Source organism: Stigmatopora argus, chromosome 2 (assembly GCF_051989625.1).
Source record: "Stigmatopora argus isolate UIUO_Sarg chromosome 2, RoL_Sarg_1.0, whole genome shotgun sequence".
Lineage (NCBI taxonomy): Eukaryota > Metazoa > Chordata > Actinopteri > Syngnathiformes > Syngnathidae > Stigmatopora > Stigmatopora argus.
The window spans coordinates 11,915,119-11,933,557 of NC_135388.1; the positions used below are offsets into that span (position 1 = coordinate 11,915,119).

Below are 18,439 nucleotides of genomic sequence, written 5' to 3' on the forward strand. Positions count from 1 at the left end.
CTGAGGAAAGGCTTATGTAAATATATCTTTAATGAATAACTTACAGAACCTTGAGCCATTGGTGAGTAGAGACTTGTTTACCTTGGTGCAAACCTGCACAACACTGTATCCCACTTTGCTGTTCCATTACCGAGTGTGTCAAGGATTGTGCCCACTGTTTAGGCAGGCTCAGAGGTACTCCTATCTGTTAGAACTTTGTCTCCCACATTAGTGTAAAACCCACTTTAACTCACTTCCCAGTAGACCCACATGTTTTATCTCTGCTTTCATAAGTGCCCTGCTGTAGAGGGAAAAGACAAAAACAAAGAAATATCCTGACGTAGATTGAACTTTGTTGTTCTTCAGCAATTTGTTTGGTAGGTGGTAGTGAGCAAATGCTTTAGACGCGTAAAAAATTCACAAGGCGGGTGCCTAAAAACGTGGGTACATTGAACCGGGGATCATCATTATGGCATTAAAAATGTAAACATTTCAAGAGGCCTTTTAGAATCCCTTTGTGTATGCGTTTTCTTCCACGCTGATGCTTTCAATGTTGACCATTTAACTCTGAAGTCATATTTGACCCTCAGGGAATTTTCCTCTCACAAAGACGATAGGCTAGTTCAAAACCATTGAACAAGGAACAAATGCAGAGCAGATAAGGCCTGTTAGTCCATCTCATTCTGGCTCGATGGTTTTAATGTCAACGGTCCTCACAAAGATATCACCTTCCCTCTAAAAGTGGAACAGAAAGCAGGAGAAAAAAACATTAAAAGAAATTCAACTGCATGAAAGTAGTGTCTGACAGGTCTGCTCTCGGTGACAGATGTCATTCTAACCTGTAAAATGTTGTACTGGCACTTTAAGGTTAGATCATTTTACCCTTCAGCTTATGCAGCCTGCTGCACAATGGCAAGGGCACGCTCCTGTACTTTAGGGTGACGATATGTTCGACATCCATTACTTTGTGTTTCAAGATATTGAAGAAAAATCCCCCACCAGGTGAATTTATTGAGGGAGCACCTGAAACTCAAATCTCATCATCTGTTTGCCTATTGAAAAGTCTTATATTCGCCACCTATGTAAGGTTATAATAAGACAACTTCTGACTGCAAGGTCAGTCGAACGGTCCACTGTCAGAGTGACCTTCGGCAAGACTCTTAGCTTTATTTAGGTAGGCAATATAAAATAAAGAAAAATAAACAACATCAATTCATCCCTGTTGTGCCATCGGTTTCTTTCTCTCAAACTTCGGAAAGAAGCGTTGTGGAGGCACCCCCCTTCCCCACAAAAAAAAATCCAACGTTGCCACAGTTCAAATGACAATTATGACACCACAGGTTTAATCATAGAATCGGGTAGTTCATTTTCTCAGTGTCAACATGAAACCTTGTCAAAAAATGAATTCTGTCTTTCTCTCGGGAGATAAGCAGGCTCCAGTGCACCAGTCTCATTCATGGGAAGAAGAAAAAAAAACTTGCAGGTCACAAGGCAGCGACTTGCATGTTTCCTTATTTTTTTCACCCTTTCGCTCTATCCTCCCCCTCTCTTTTTTTTCCAGAAAGCCACCCAAGAAGAGATTAATCATGAAGGGAAAACTCAACTTCACCCTCTAGCTGCAGGTCACAGTTCTTATTTCGTGTGGAATTGGCTTTCGGAAAGCAGAAGGCCTGCCCAGGGGGGGCAGGGACCTGATATGAGAGGAATTTGAGAATGAAGCAGAGGGGATTGATTAGCCCACTTCATATCCCACACTTGGTAAGCACAGTCCAGCTGCAATCTAACACACCGCTGAGCTGAATAGACAAGAGAAATTGGATTCCTTCCTAATATTTAACCTTCGAGTCAGCTCTAACAGCTGTTGATGGCTTGCTCTCCTAGGTAGTTACAAGAGGACTTTTTACATGTTACATTGAGAGCGCGGGCAGAAAAGTGGGAATGTGATGACTTTTCTGTAGGTTATTCAATTACAATGGTACAAAGAGCAGCCAGGCCACTGAGGCACATCATCTGCATGTCTCCGCACTGAGGGATTTAATTTTACATCTCTACTTGTCCGAATAGCCCCTGCGAGTGTGTGGGCACGTGCAAACACGCCACTCGCACATCCACACAAGCGCAAAGTGCAATTAAGTTGAGTGTGCGGCTAATGGATGGATCATATGCAGCCATAATGACTTACTTTGATGTGGCTTGTCAAAGTGGGGCTATTTTAGAGCAAAAGAGGCTTGAAAATAAATCCTGGAATACTTGCAGTCGTTTTATCTCTACAGTAACGTACCACAGACAAGGAGTGGTGTCATTACTTTGCTCATTTCTTACATCTCAAGAGAGCCACTGCCAATCAAACCTCATCCTAATCAGTCTTCGGTCAGAATTTAGACGCCCAAAAAATGAAAATATTCAAATTTGACACATAAATACTCAGTTTTAGTTCAATTGTGACCTTATTTGGCCACTTTGGCATTTTCATTCAGTTAAGTAGTACTTTAACATCCTTTTAATAACTGAATTTATAGCAGTAACCAGTAGTTGTCACATTAATTTACTACTTTGTTGGAAACCTTTGGGTCGCAGTTGAGGGAAATAGTGGTTCTGGCATAATTTATTGTTTCCTTGTTCACTAGTCAAACTCCAGTGGACCAAGATGAAACCCATTAACTAGAAATGGAGAAACATGAAACATTTTGGGAGTGGCCGACATACAAAATTTATTAAAAGCTCAATGACGCCGACTTTTCCATGAGGACCCAAAGGGCCAGAAAAACAACAAAGGAATACAAGTGCACCTAACTAAATATTATATTCAGTCTGTCGACTTAGTCTTCATGAAATGTACTTCCTTAGTGGTATTTGGTCTCTCTGTTATTGTATTTTCGTTACTGTTTTCTGCATCTATTCTTTACCTTTAACAAAAGCTTCCTTCCCATTGTAGAAGTGAGAAGCTGAAATGTAATGTAAACTGATTTTTATGTTCCCTGTGAGAATTTAGGTCAATTTTCAGAGCATATTTCAAGCATGAGAAAGCAATCCAATAACGTAGTCTGGTACAAATCTATAGATAAATGATGCCTCACATTTAATTACAGTGAAGATTTTATCTTTGCTTTCCAATGATTTTCTCAATTAGTCAACAAAGTTTTTCCCCAGCTCGAGAAGGACCCTGGCCCCTTACAGCATCATCAGGTTTACTGTAAAATCAGTAGTTTATAGATGCAACATTCTGCTGAAGATATTTTTCTGCTAAGTGTGAGAATCCTTCTGAACTGGGTTCATGGCAGCAAACAAAACAAAGCCAATAAACAGTCTTTTTCTGCAGAAAAAGACACAATCAACACCAAGTAAATACAAACCACACGAATCTATCCTCTGGGAATTCTATGCAGGGACAGTACCCACACACAACAAATTAATTCAGGAAAACAGCTAATTCTGACATTCCCCCAAGAAAATCTTTCATCTTATAAATAGTGGCTGCAAACCTGAGTATTATTCCTTGAGTCGCAAACCACTGTAGATGTTAGAAAGTGTATGGCTCAGCCCCCGGAGCACCGCGTGAAAAGAACACTTGTTTAGCAGGTCCCAACACGGACCAGCAGTTGAGCCCGGTCTCACCTAGAAAGCGGTTTCATTTGCATTGCACTCCTCCAGACACAATCAAAAGGAGAACCGAGCATTCCATCGATGCTACCGAAAGTGCTCGCATAAATTAGTCTTTTACTCCCAATTCAACGATCCACGCTTTGGTTCGTTTGTCCCAGGGCTTCGTCGCAGCACAGTTCACGCAAAGGAGAACGGGAAATCAAAAGCTACAAAAGTGGACCAATGTTTATTTTTCTGGGAGATCTGTCTGAGCTCTCATAAACAACTACAGTGGATATTAAAAGACTACCCACCCCAGTTCAAACGCTAGGTTTTTGCAATATGAAAACAGAGGTTGTGTTGACAACAAAAAATTCATTGGGGAGTGGTGGCCAAAATGTTCAACCTTGCTCTCATTGTACCGTAACACATTTCCCACTTGTTTAGTAGCAACCGCAAAAGACTTTCTGCTCCGTTATGCTGATTGCTAAAATTAAAGTGATAAAAAATACTTCAACCATAGTAGGAAACCAGACATGGCCTTGGAAAAGTCCACCTTTACAGACTAATAAAACAGTTTCCATACAGAATCTTCAAATTGATGCAGTGATGTGCTCTTTATTGTGCGTTAGCATCAGACAAAATGTGGTGGTGTCAAAGCCAACTCCCATGAGTGTGGTCCTTAGTCTACATGACACGTGTGTGTGTGTGTGTTTGTTTTATACTGGTGACCAGTCTAGAGTGTTCCTTATGTTATCCCAAAATCAGCTTCCAGAGCAGCCATCAAGCTTATTTTAAAAAAAATGTAATTTTGTTATTATTTAATGTCAAGCATTAACAGTATTTATATAAAACTTGTTTATGCTATTATAATAAGATTATCAGCAATTTGAATCTGTTCAACATTTTTGTCTTTAAAACATACACTGTGTTAGCATAGAAAAACGATCTCAACAAATCTAACAGACAAAAGCAGTATAGAGACACCGAGACTCTTAGCATATTATTTTCTATAGCCACAAATGTGATCATTAATTCACCCAGTGAATTTCAGACTGCATGACACTTTTTTCTTTGTCTAATTAATAATAATAATTGTGAAGCTCTTAAAGCCAACTTCATTCGCCTGCATAATCTAATTTTTCATTTGCTTTTGTACATGATATAAGACATCAAGTCAGAAATGTATTTAATTACTTTTCCTATTCATTTTCTTCTATCTATAATTGATCTCTTCAGCTGAAATTCTGTTATTCCTCTTACTCATCTCAGTCTATAGCACGTTTCTGTAACATCACTTCGAATGGAGCCTTTTTACATGCACACGTGTGCACTGAGACATGCATGAGACATTAAATCAACATACAGCACAGCCTGAGCATGATCCAACCATCCTTCCAGACCAAAACAATCATACTTTGAAGATCCCTGCCAGCAATAAATCAGGTTTTTGCACATCATGCTTTAATACTCATCCAAGACATTGTCATTAGCTGGGTTTTCACAAAGTGATATTTCTACAATAGTTTACTACTACTAATAGTTTTTCCCATTAATTTTAATCTCCACAAACATTGCAGCCATTTACAGTCTGTCAAAGAAAGATAAACAGCAAAACAAAGAAGAGCTTTCAAGATTATTAAACCGATATCTTTATTTCATCAGATGCGATGCAATTAGCCGACACAGCAGGACTCACACGTGGCAATCATAGTGCTTACGCAAACATTTCTCGTTATAGAAAATGAAGATTCCAAATGTGTAACTTCTACAGAAACAATCAGCCAATGCATTTAGTCTTAAGAGAGAGCTGGAGGCATGCAGACATGGCTGTCTCTTCTGCCTGTAATCTGACTTCAATAAATATTTGCCATGCAGTCTGAACATCACATAAAACCCACTGTGATGCTCTTGTGAAGCTTGATGGGATTGCGCTTCTCCTCTGCAGAGATGGATTTAACCTTAAAAGTGACTCACATTCAAAATGGCCCTTCATGTGTAATCATTCTTGACATGAAAACGTTACACTTCAGGACCAAAACAATGGGGGGAGGACTTTTCCTTTTTAATGTTCTTTTAGAAAACAACTAGGCAACAAATAAGAGGCCTGAGTGTAGGCACTGTCACAAATGATATTGCTTTGTCTTTGAGTAGCTTCAGTAAAGCTGCTTTCTAAATGTCGGCTAATCCTAGAGCCGAAGGGCCCGTGCAGCTCGTGTTTTGCCATCACACACATCCATCACTGAGTCAAGAATCATATCAATACTTGCCCATTTCCCCATTTGGGCAGAGCTGAGTGGATCAATTCATTTAAAAGGAACCACGGCCAGACATCCGTTTTAGAGATTAGAACATATATTGGCGAGTCATCCGGCAATGGGTTGAAGGTTCATTAAGTCAATGGAAGCCTTAATCAATAGGCAAAGTTTCTATTGCATATCTAGTTACAGGACTAAGACACGAACCACTTAACCGTCCCATTTTCAATAGTTGTAGATTGCGTTTCCACATTTATTCTTTGTATGTACGTATTGATCAGAATTCTGTCGAGTAATTTGTAACAGGATCCCCCAAAATTTAACGCATGATCAAAATCATTTTTGCTGGCCAAGTCTTTAAAAACACACAAGGGACGTGTTATGTTCTGTTTCCCATCACAGAAAATAACCGAAATGACTGGGAAAGAGGTTGGGAACCCACATTTTTACTGTGACTCATTGTCCAAGGTAAAAAAATAAATAAAGAAAATTGCATCACTATTATTCTTTGATTACTCATATTAGATTTTTTTTCCAAACATAAATTGCTGTGTTTAAAATCATGCACCAGCATTTCAATTGTATTTGACTCCAAAGTTTGACTTGGCCACTTGAAAACCATATTTATTTATTTCTGTTTCAAATCTTTTCCTGCTGCATAACCCACCAATACTTGCGTTTGAAGGCACATATTGATGGCCAGATGTTTGCCCACAGGATTTTATAGAAAACAGCATAATTCATTGTTAACAACAGTAAATTGTCTAAGCCCAGATGGAGCGAAACAACCTCAAACTATGACACAGCCGCTTTCATGATTGACAGAAGGTATTATGTTGGTTTGATCAAATGCTTGTTTTTTTATATACACCAAATACGATAACTGGCCTCATTGCTTTCAAAAAGTTTAGTCTTAAAAAGTATGGGGAATCAACAAGATGTTCCTCAGACAATGTAACACAAGCGTTAGCCAATGTTTTTCTTATGGTTGAGTAATGGACATTGGCCAATTTTCCAATTTTAACACTAATGAAACAATTTTTGTTGCCCAACCACTAAAAGGAAAGTTTAAGAGCATTCCTAGTTGCTTCCATTGCACAATGGCTCTAGTTTTCATCTATCCAAAACCCTTGAAAACAGTGGGTCATAATCACCTTTCTCATTTATTTAGAAAATTATTTGGATCATAGCATGATGCATTTTTTCGAGCGTACAGTGACTGGTGTTGCATGGATACCGTACTGATACGGGTCTAGAATTATGCTTGTTTTTCTATACATTAGACATGAATAAATGCTTCACTATAACAATGGTTGAAAAGGCAAAGTAACTCATGCTACTAGAAAATAACACCACGTATCACAATCTTCAAAATTACAATGACTGAAAAGTCACCCTTAATCCTCAGAGACATCGTTTCCTGTGACCAAAGCTGCCAGGCTCCCAAATAGTGGGTCACACCATGCCAGTGATTCCTAAGTGTCACTTGTGTCCACCTGAATTTTTGTTTGTGTGTAATGCAGGGGAAGAAGTGGCGTGCAATGAGAAGTGGTTGTGTCCTCTGATTGATTGTTAAGTGTTGTCCTGGAGCCCATTGCCAGACTCCACTTAACGGCCTGCACGGCAGAAAGCAATCAGCGGCTGTTACTAAGGGTCTCGTGGGGACGGGCCTGGTCATGATTGATCTTCAGTGGATCTCTAAAGATGTCTCTGGGAACAAGGTCTCACCAGTCCTGTTCAAGTTGTAGGGAATGGCCTCGACCTTGTCTGGTCACCCCAACTGAAAACTTTACTTCACTCTGAATATGCAGGGAAACATATATTTTACTTATTGCCCATTTTCCCCATTTCGATCCATTACCAGAATTTAGAATTTTACACTAAAAGTAATTACAACTCGTTTTTTATTTTATTTTATTTAAAATAATCAATAACTGTTCTACCAAACTAATTTGAAATAATTAATAGACTTTATAGGAAACCTGAATTTTAAACCTGCTCACGACAAACAGATTCATCACTTGTTACTTGATATATTTCAAGGTTTATCAATAATAATACTGGGTTTAAAGTATTATTTCCCTTCAATTTATGTTATTTTATTGTTTTTATGGCTAATTCACACAATTCAAGGTCGGGCGTTTGTTGGCGTATAATCCAATTGTAACAAGATATAATCTTTTTGTACAATCCACCATGAATTATAATGAGAACAACTCCCTGATGGAGCATTGTAGTCCAGAATATTAATACGTCCATTAAAAAGCCATAATCTCTGAAATTGGAGTTTTAGAGTTTTGATTTAAAAAAAAAACAATGGGAGAAATGAGAGAGAGTTAACTCACTACCTGCCATTGTCAGAAATAAGCATCTAGTCCATTTAAACTGGGAGGACTTTATGTACTAGCCTTGTTCAAAAAGATTTGACATGCATTGCTGTCAAAGAATTGAGTATATCCTTCTACAATCAAATCACTGCAATTTTTTTTCTTACCCCTAAATAAAAACACATTTGTTGCACTGTTTTAACCAAAAACAGCACTGCATTATTTGACAACATAACTTGAGAGAGAGATAATAATCTCATTTTATAGGATGCTAATCGTAACATCAGAAACATAATCCGTAAGAATCTACGGCATTATTTGCACCCAGGTTTTTTTTGGCAAAGCATTCACAAAACACTTAAAATTTTGTCCAACAACACATAAAAACAATTGGACCAGGTTCGAATTCCTTCCTCCTAGGCACTTGTAAGTAAAGGTATCACTATATAGAAAAAAGAGGAGGCACTTTAGAAGTCCACAACTCACTGTCATCGCTGCCTTGTACCTTTCCTTTCAGATATGCCATGACACACGTTGCTTTCTGCCTCCCTGTTTGCGTGCACACCTCTGTCATGATGTTTCACAGATAGCTGTCAATTGTACTTAAGGGACACACATGCACACCCCCGTGCCTCCGGTAGCAGGCAGTAAGAGATGCTGGCTCTCCAGCGGCGTGTCAATGTGCTCAGTGACCACAACGTCTCATTACGGAGCAATCAAAGGGACAAGAGGTGCACGACAGCAGGGTTTCTCTTCAGCTCTCTGAGAAGCACCGCCTCCTCTAATCTCAAAGGTCACGTTTTGTCATTCAAATAGAAAACTGCATCCCATTACTCGTATGACCTGGAGGGGAGTTGATGGTGTCCAGCAAAATGGGCACAATTTTTAGACAGTCAGTATTACATCCATTAGAATAAATTAGGAATATGTTTTATGGTAATCTTTGGGTGTATATATGTGACATAAGTGAATTTGGAGTCTAAAAACATTTGAAAACATCTTAAAATAAAGATGTATTACCACCATGTCAAACGATAAACCAAAGTAGCCCAAAAGGCCAGACTGTTCATTAAAATTAGGTTTTATTTTCAAAAATGACATTTGATATTTTGTTAGCCACTAGCACATTGTGTGCAATTTGAACCGTAACACTGCACTTAGTATATACAGGGTGGGGAGAAGTATCCTGTGTGCAGTAACATGATTGAATTAAAACATATTGTGTAGGTTAACATTTCAACTAAATAAAGGATAGGAAGTTAACATTTCTAAAATATAAAAAATAAACTAAAAACAAAACTTTAGTCCTACTTTAAATCAGATGTTATTAAGTAGTTGTCCACATAAAAACAAATGCAGCTTCTCATACGAACAAAATGGGTCCATTAGTAAGTAACATTGAAGTGCTCACCGATTACTAGCAAGACAATCACCACTTTGTGTAGTTGTATATTTTACATTTCTTATCTCTTATCTTTCCAGAAGTGTAAAACTACAACCGAGTCAAACATTGCAACATTAAAAAAAGGTCAACAATTAAACCAGTCCAGTGATTTGAGTCACGTAATTTCTTTTCCATTCTTCAAATGACACAGCTAGTGGACAATGATGGTGGCAGCTAATAACATTCCAGTGCCAACAGCAGTTCCTCGGGATCTGAGCAGCTGTTTCGCAGTCTATATTGGCCTGTTCTTCAAGACGAGGGAAAAAAGAGCAACCTAGATGAGAATTTTGTGCTTCAGTGGCTATTGAAAGATGAGGCAATAAACTGTTAAACTTGAGTAATCGCACACTCCCTGAGGAATTTCTCAAATGGGGATGGTCAAAAAACCTTGAAATTTGAGCCCTTCACTCGCGGCCTCGGCTTTAACGTTTGATGAGATTCATTATTGCGGGGAGCTGAATACAAGTGTCGTCTGATTACACGAGCCGCCATTAAAAGTTCCCACTAGTGTGCATTTTCATGCGAGAACGTCAATGGGATTACAATCTCAATTCACTCAGTCAATTCTCTGGTAACAAGATTTCATTAAAAAGGAGGCAGGGAGGAAAATGGACTCGAAAGCACTGAAACAGCTGGACTATAAATTATATAAATGTGCTTTCTGCTAACTGAACACACCTTCAGTGTGCAGATGCATTATTATTTAATGTTCAGAGGAGCTGCGTTATGTAAATTGGACTCTCCCATTCTCCTCATGCACCTTCTCATTGCCAGGTACTTCCAAAGCAAGCAAGGGGGGAGATTATGCAAACCAATTAACATATGAAAATAACGTATTAATATACTGTCTGTGAACTGTATCCAATCAGTTCCTTTTCACTGGCGTGTGTACAAAACAATTAAAATTAAATTTATACAGCTCTTCCTTAACATATTCTGCTGCAAATGCTGACAAAAGTTTTACAGGCTTGTATTCCTCCTTAAAGGCACACCGACTTGAGAATGGTTATCAGAAGCCACGCTAATAAATTACTGCTTTTGTTCCTCCCTAATGATGTGTGCATCGGAGACAAAGCAATGAAATCCATAGCGGTAGCCAGGTGCTAATGAATGGCTTACATTATACTGTCCGCTAATTACCACAGCGCCATAAATAAAACACAAGACAATCAATTAGTGGGAGATGTGCGTTTGTTAGGTCATTGGCAGCAGCTTGGAGCCTCTGTGCCACTGCGGGGTGTAATTTCAAAATAGACAGGATGTGGATTCACGTCACATTTTTAACTCCGACATCTCTTCAGGCAACCAATTTCAGCCTGTATAGATGGAGGGCAGGTTAATATCTAGTCATTTCCAAGCGGGAGTTCAGCCAAATGTTAAAATGCACATGGCGTCAGATGCCCTTTCCACTAGATGAGACAAAAGACATGCAAAAGGCCGCTATTACCTCACTGGATTTAATGGAGCTTCGCAAAAAGGTTTTCGCGTGCACTTACACCGGCTTCCTGACGTATAACACTATATCGGAACCAGAGCAGGGGAAATCATAGTCCATTAACACCGCATATACAAGGCCCTAACTGAATGATCCTGACATTATGTGGCCTGTGGTCTGGCCTATCTGCGTGCTTTGATGCATAATTTGTGCATTAATGTAATTTACATTTTAACACAGTTCCAATGTAAACTGATTAGTAGATCGCTATCAATTAATGTGCCAAGAGAAGGTGCATATGTCAAGTGCATGCCAGCTGAAGGCAAATGATAAAGTGTGACGTGAGAAAAAGACAACATGGGTCGAATATAGTTACGTTGCAGTAAGGTGATAATAAATGTGAAAATGCGTGACGACTCTGAATCATTTGCACAATTATCGTTGCCCCCGACTTGTACCCTTACATTACTCAATGACTCCAAAGGGTTGATGTCATAGGCGGTTTTATTTTATAGACTGCACAACTTGATTGTGCTCAGTGAATTTCATCTGGACACAGGGAAGCAAAATTCTGAGTTCAGCAGGTAAAATACTCTTTAAATCTTTGTAGAAATCAATTAATTGCTTGCACTATTATGATTATCGTGTAGTTTTCAAATCGTTTGGCAGTCATGCAGCTACGTACGGTTGGTCTTCCGCAAAAGAGAGGTGCAAGGGATATATAAGTTCACCATGTTCACGCTTTGAGCGTTTGTGCGCTAAAGCAAAATACAGACCTTGCTGCGGCCAGGAAACGAATTTCTAAGCACAAAGTTGTGTATTTTTTTCATTGCTGCCTTAAGAAAGCCACAACTTTTATTATTGGTATGATGCATTTTAAAAAGCGCTAAAATAATTTATGCAAGAGGCCTGAGCTGGAAAATCTTTATTTTCAGTACTGCTGGGCCAACCTGCCTTGAGCGGCTGGTGTCACAGCGAGAGGCACCAAAGCCATGGCCTGCAGGAGACACTACCACCTGTGGCCTCACGGGGCAACACTTTTTGACTTCACTAATGTCTGAAAAGCTCCAGTATTTGTATTTAATCCTTAAATGCTGCTAGGAAGTGGATTTTACCCCATTTTTGTGCATTGATTTATTGATTATTTTTTAAGTGTCGCAGCTGTAGCTGCAGTCAAGGTTTTATAGCCATAAAATAGTTTTTGAGGGTTGGATTGATTCGTTGAAGGCGCTATGAGAAAATACACGGACCGCCACTGATTTGTTTAAATAAATGCCTGAACTCACTGTACGTTATCTTTGAACTTATACAAGAAAAACTGGTTACCAAAGTTTTGCTGGAGTACAAATTGTGTCCCGCAATATACAGTACCTACAATATGTTTACTGTAGAATTATAAATAAAATCAAACAAGGCCTGTAGAAAGTTGCAGGTGGTTCGGGTTAACATTAATTCATTTAAAATTCAAATGCAAGTACTTCTGGGACATCAAATGTCTTATCTTTCTTCCGGGGCCATTCATGGGACAAATTAGTGTTCTCATTGATGATAGAAGTGCTTGTGAAAAAAAAAAACCTCCAACAGAGTTGCATTGTAGTCCCATGATGCAATGCTCCCAGTGGTTACATCTGCTCTATTCTTTCATCTCCCTTCATTGTTCAGGCGGACCTGTCACATTAGGAGGAGAATCGTGGCTCTTACCCGCCCCTGAGTACCCCCTTTTTCACCATTCCAGCAGTTGGCAGGGCCATACAAAAGGAGCGTGCACTCGGCGCGTATAGGGGAGCACCGTTGGAGGAAAAACAGTTTGGGAATTAAGGTCATTAATTTTCCACTTTCAAGGGCTGCCACACAGACGGAGATAAAGTCAGCATAAATATTGCACCGAACTTTCTGCTGTTTTTCTTTGCTCCCCCATTTCCATCGGCAGCTCATTTATCTCCATGCTGTCAATTAGAGGCAAAAGCAAAGAACTAATTAGGAACTGTGCAATTTTAATTAGCTGTTTTGATAATTAAACTAATTGGTTCCCTTGTGTTTCTGCAATGTGTGCTGAGAACTTTTTTTGATATCTGGGCAGCAGATTTCCCGTCCACAGTTAATTAGTCACTTTTGCATTAAAAAGGAGCCTTCCTTAATGGCCTTAATTTGCAAGCTGAAAAAAAAGAATTTACCATCAATAATTTGTGTAATTGCTAACCATTTGATTGTAATTTAGAGGCACGCCCGGACAGCTCTGCATGTCTAATTCTTAATGACTGGGATTAAAGTTGGATTAACTGTTTGGGAAAAGGGATTCACTCTTCCCCTCTTCTCTGCCCACCAAATGACACCTTGTCTCCATTTGATTGGACATGGAATTCAAATGGACTCGAATGAGTCGAACAGCAAGGCTTAGAATTTGGATTACTTTCCATATCGTGAGCAAGTTGGGTTAAATCAGAGAGATTTCATTTATTCATTTTGCCTCCGACCACAACAGGGGTAGTGGAATAAAAATTGGCAAATTGCTAAAACATCTGCTGCTAATGTCTATCTATGGGGAAACATATCACAGATCAGCCACTAGGAGGAGCTGAACCTTGACTCCTATAGTAAATAAAGGCAGACATTTCAAAGAAGCTTTTCAGTTGAAAATAGCAGGCCAATTACACATAAAAGCACCAATAGCAAAAAGGCATCTTGAATCATTCCCGCTAAGATTCTTTTAAAAACATTAACACAAAATTGCATCATCAGGGGAATTCACACTGCTGGTGCAGTGTGCACAATGCATTAGAATATTGGGACTAAAAGCATATCATTCAGCATCTTAACTATCACACCCCATCTCTTTACTTTTACAACACACAAGCCCGTCAGTGGTCTGATTAAAAAGCACCATTCATCCCACTTAGCCAGAATACAATTAAGGGACAAGGCTTTAAAAGCCCAGCCTGGAGCCTCTACCCCCCATTCTACATAAAAGGGGCACTCTCCTCCGAGCTTTGCCTGTAAATATCATGTTTGATATGAGGTTTTAATCTGCTTAGCCATTCTGAACTATAGAATGGGCTCATCCTCTCTTTAAAACCTCAATCCAATGGCCGTGCGCCGGAGGACGAGCAGGAACACAACACTGGCCTCCTATCTGATTATGTGGGGTTAATTACAGAGCACTGTTTTGTAGTGCCTGCATTTGAGAGCCACCCATAAATAGACGACCGTAGCTAATGCATGCTCAGAAATGAATGTTAATTAATGGCCTATCACAGAAGCATGCTCAGGAGCCTGTTTCTAGTACGGGCTGACCCCACTATTGGACGTGGAGGGCGAATGGGGTTTACACCCACAAGACAGCCACACACAGACATGAGCCATGCATCATAGAGAATGCTATGTCTTGGTGCAAAGGTAACATGGCCAATTTATAATCATGACAAGTGCCTTGATTGAGAGCTGCGACGCAAGCATGTCCACATCATGAAGTGTGCTAAAACAGGATGGGAATCAAGATACATGGGCTGAGGGGCGCCATCACTCCAAATGTGTCTCCACTCAAATGTCACTGAGATTCAAATATACATTAAGCATCTTCTCTGACGTAATTTATAGCCTCTGACGCTATTGACTTCAACATTTGGCGTGCTTGGCAGGTAATTGTGGTAAATTCACAGCTCACTCCAGCACCCCAACCCATCATTCCTCACACACACACGCGCGCACACGTTTTTTTTTCCATTCCCTTTTATGAATCGCTTTAATAGAGTGCCTTTTCCCACATCTTTGTCTGATGGCTATTTGAAGTTGATCTCTGTTTCTTTCCATTTTTCTGTGTGATTGGATTAATTGTGTGTCACTCACTTTGCCAGAGGTCAACAAACATACGCTCTTGGTCATAAGTCATCAATCTACGTATGTGACCGGGTAGATGAAAAAGTCAAGCGTGTCAGCCAGGAAGCTGGACAGACGGGGATCAGCTCATTGATTTCAGGGCCAACCCAATCACTGTGAGCTGAGAGTCCAAATGAACCGTGTATGGGCTGACCACTCCAAATGTTGTTAAAGGGACATTTCAAATAAGCCAAAGAGCATATGTGGTTGCTCATGACGACGTCTGATTGTGGAAATATTCAAATAGCAGCTCAGTTACGTACCCACCATTTTGCCAGTAGCAAATACAAACATGATGTGGTATTGTGCATATTAGATGGACATAGAACCACATAGATGGCGACGTGTGTATTGCAGTGGCCGAGACAGGTGGGCCCTTTCGTGGAAACCGTTTTTTGAGCCTCACGTTCCTGGAGGTGTCTACAGTTTGGCAGTACAAAAAGTCATATCTGATTAAAGTAAAACAGATCGTGCACATTCTGGCACTTGTGTGACTTGCATATTGAATTTTGGGACTTTAATTTTTCTTACACATTTTAAAATACTCCAATTGGTTGGGCGATGCTAGCCGATTGCCGTTGCATTGATGGCCACCGCATACAAACATTTTATTCTGACCTACATTTGAAGTGTCCTAGATCAATGTGTCAATGCAAGATCAGCTCATCACAGCTTGTTTATCCCAGACAAGCCAGGCTGTTTCACACTAAAGATGTCGGGTTGGCAGAGAACCTGTCCAAATGAATCAAAAGAGCCAAATATGGCTTGCGAGTCACATATTCCTGGCCCCTGCTTTACGCAAACTTTTATACTTGTCATAATGGAATTAAACTATGAAAAGGAAGACTTAGGGTGTGAATAAAAAAAGTTTAAAGAGTGGGAGAGGCTGCATTGTAAAATATTAAAACCCTCACATGGTATATACCTGACACTTAGCACTTGACTAGTGCAAGAGACCGAACTGTGGAAAAGGAGTTCGTAATGATGTACGTGTCCAAAATAGTAGCAAAGCACTTTAACAGGCAGGAACAATAAGGCACCAACATCGTCGTAGGTCTAGCATATTTGGTGTTGTGAATGTGTTTACATGGATTTGGACAAATGGGTCATGTCCAAAAATCCAATTTTGACAGTGTTATTATATGCCTAAAAATGTTGTCAATGTCAAACAAGATATCAGATCTGATGAATGGATGGATGCATTAGCAACTGCGATATGTAAATGGATCAATATATTGGCATGAAAAAATGTTGTTACAAATTCCTAAAAGAGATGACATAGAATATTCACAATTGAAATGCACCATGGACAAATACATACTGATAAACGTCTATATAATGAAGAAAAAAAACATAATTGCCCTTTCCCCCCAAATCTAATAGAAACTTGACTTTTCATTGAAAATTTTAGCCCCAAATTTCATATTATGTGAAATTGTATTCAAATAGATGTTTTTGCCAGAAATTATTTCAAGAATTGGAAAGGAACTGATTGTGCTTTGTGAAGCAAAAATGTATTACTGCTGTCACAGTTGCGTTTGGCAAAATCCGTCATCAAACAGATGATAATAGGTTTATTTATGAAAAGCATTGAAACAAAAAGGAGACCTAGCATACGTGCATAAAATAAGGAAAAAAAGAACTTTATGAAATAAAGCCAATGAGAAAATTAACTTTAGGGATCAAGTTTGGATTGAATGCTCCACTTATCTATCAGAGGCTGTAAATCATATCAAAGAGTTTGCCAATACAGTGGTACCTCGTCATACGACTGCTCGTCATACAAAATGCTCGTCTTACGGGGGAAATTTCGATCGAATAATTCGCCCGTTATGCGGTCAAAATTTCGTGATGCGACCAAGCCAGGTCTTTTTTGCATATCTTTCGTGTATAACAATATTTACGAGCACGGAACTAATTAATTCAGACGAGTTTCTCCTAGGACCAGGAAACGCACAACGCGCATGCAAAAAGAGGGATTTCTGGGTAATGAAGTATACTCCTGCACACAAAACCATAGGCAATGGCAACCTTTCTCAGAATAAAACTTCATTACCCACAATCACTACGTGGGAAGCTCAGCTATGTCATTTCCTGTTATTCTTTCTTAGGAAAGCTCCCGCGATCGTTTTTTAAAGACTATTTCTCGTTGACAAGTGGTCGTGCGTTATCCTATTGTGAGGACATTTGTGTGCATCATTTTGGGAATATTTTGAAGGCAATACAACAGCAAACAGTCCATCGATAGCGAACGTGAGGCGTGGCAAACCGCCAACCCGAAAAACGAAGGTAACAAAAGATTACAACAACATTAGAATTCAGTTTTGTGTAAAGTTACATTTGAGTATGTTTGAGTGTCTGTATATATTAATCCAAGTTAATTTAAATTTGTTGGTTCCGTTTACGAGTGCGTTGTCGTGGAAAAAAAAAGGAACCCCCCGCCCACGCCCCCAAACGTCTCTGTCTCCCGTCGGCGAAATCTGCCCAATTTTAGTTAGATTAAACACATTTTATTACTATTAAACCACTAGTTATGTGTTACTTTATTAATAGATGGCGAATTAGAAGAAATAAAACATTTTTTTCCAATCCAATATCCTGTTTTTGGTGTTTTTTCAGAGGGCTGGAACGAATTAATTTGTTTTCCATTCATTTCAATGGAAAACATCCGCTCGAGTTACGAGAATCTCGTCATACGAGCTCAGTTCCGGAACGGATTAAGCTCGTATCTCGAGGTACCACTGTACTTGAAAATTTGAAACCTGAGCCCAGCTGTTAGGCAGAGAAGCTAGTTGAGTAGGATTAAGTATGTCACATTAGAGAGAGTGTGGATTTTGGGTACACACATTTTTAAAAAGATGATTTCCCACCATCTTTCCAATAAACTGAAAAAAGAATACAGTTCCTGTTCTAATAAACACCAGCAGTCATCATCCCACACCAGCCCCCAAAACAAATACCAAATGTTAACAGTACTTTTCCGATTTCTTTGTGTGCACGGAGTCACTCTCGAGAACGTTAAATATGCGGTGCAAAATGGAACAGACGGCATGGACAGACTGAGCAAGCTCACACCATAGTCGGCCTGCTGGCTGCTGACAAACCAGCATTCTTGTCCTTCTATTCCTTCCCCGGTCTCCGAAATGGCTAATCTTTCTTGGATCTCACCATTAATTGGTTATCAGTCTCTGCAGGGCAAGGGAAAGTGGTGCTATTTAAAAGGCACCCACATGCAACAGCAACACTTTCATTTTGGCAATGACAGGCAACAATTATCTTAGCAGATTTGACAGTCAACCTCCTATCTCGCCACTAATCAAAAAGTCAGCCCATCTGCTGTGTGTATCTGGGCTGCATGTATGATAAAAGTGTGTCCGACGCTAATTAACTGCTAAGTAGACCGCAATTAGACACTCTATTTCTACTCCTGCAAGAAAAATAAGAAGAGCATAATGAAAGCATTTCATTGTGTGCCGTGGAGCAACATCTCTCCCCTCTTTTTTCCTCTCTCCTTGACGTACACGCGCGCGTGCACCCGCGC

At 39.6% G+C, this 18,439-nt stretch overlaps 1 protein-coding gene across 24 annotated transcripts in view; it reads right to left on the reverse strand.

Annotated features, from left to right (window-relative positions):
* Window positions 1-18,439, reverse strand: part of LOC144090757 (uncharacterized) — a 151,258-nt gene that overhangs the window by 79,922 nt on the left and 52,897 nt on the right. The window lies entirely within an intron of this gene.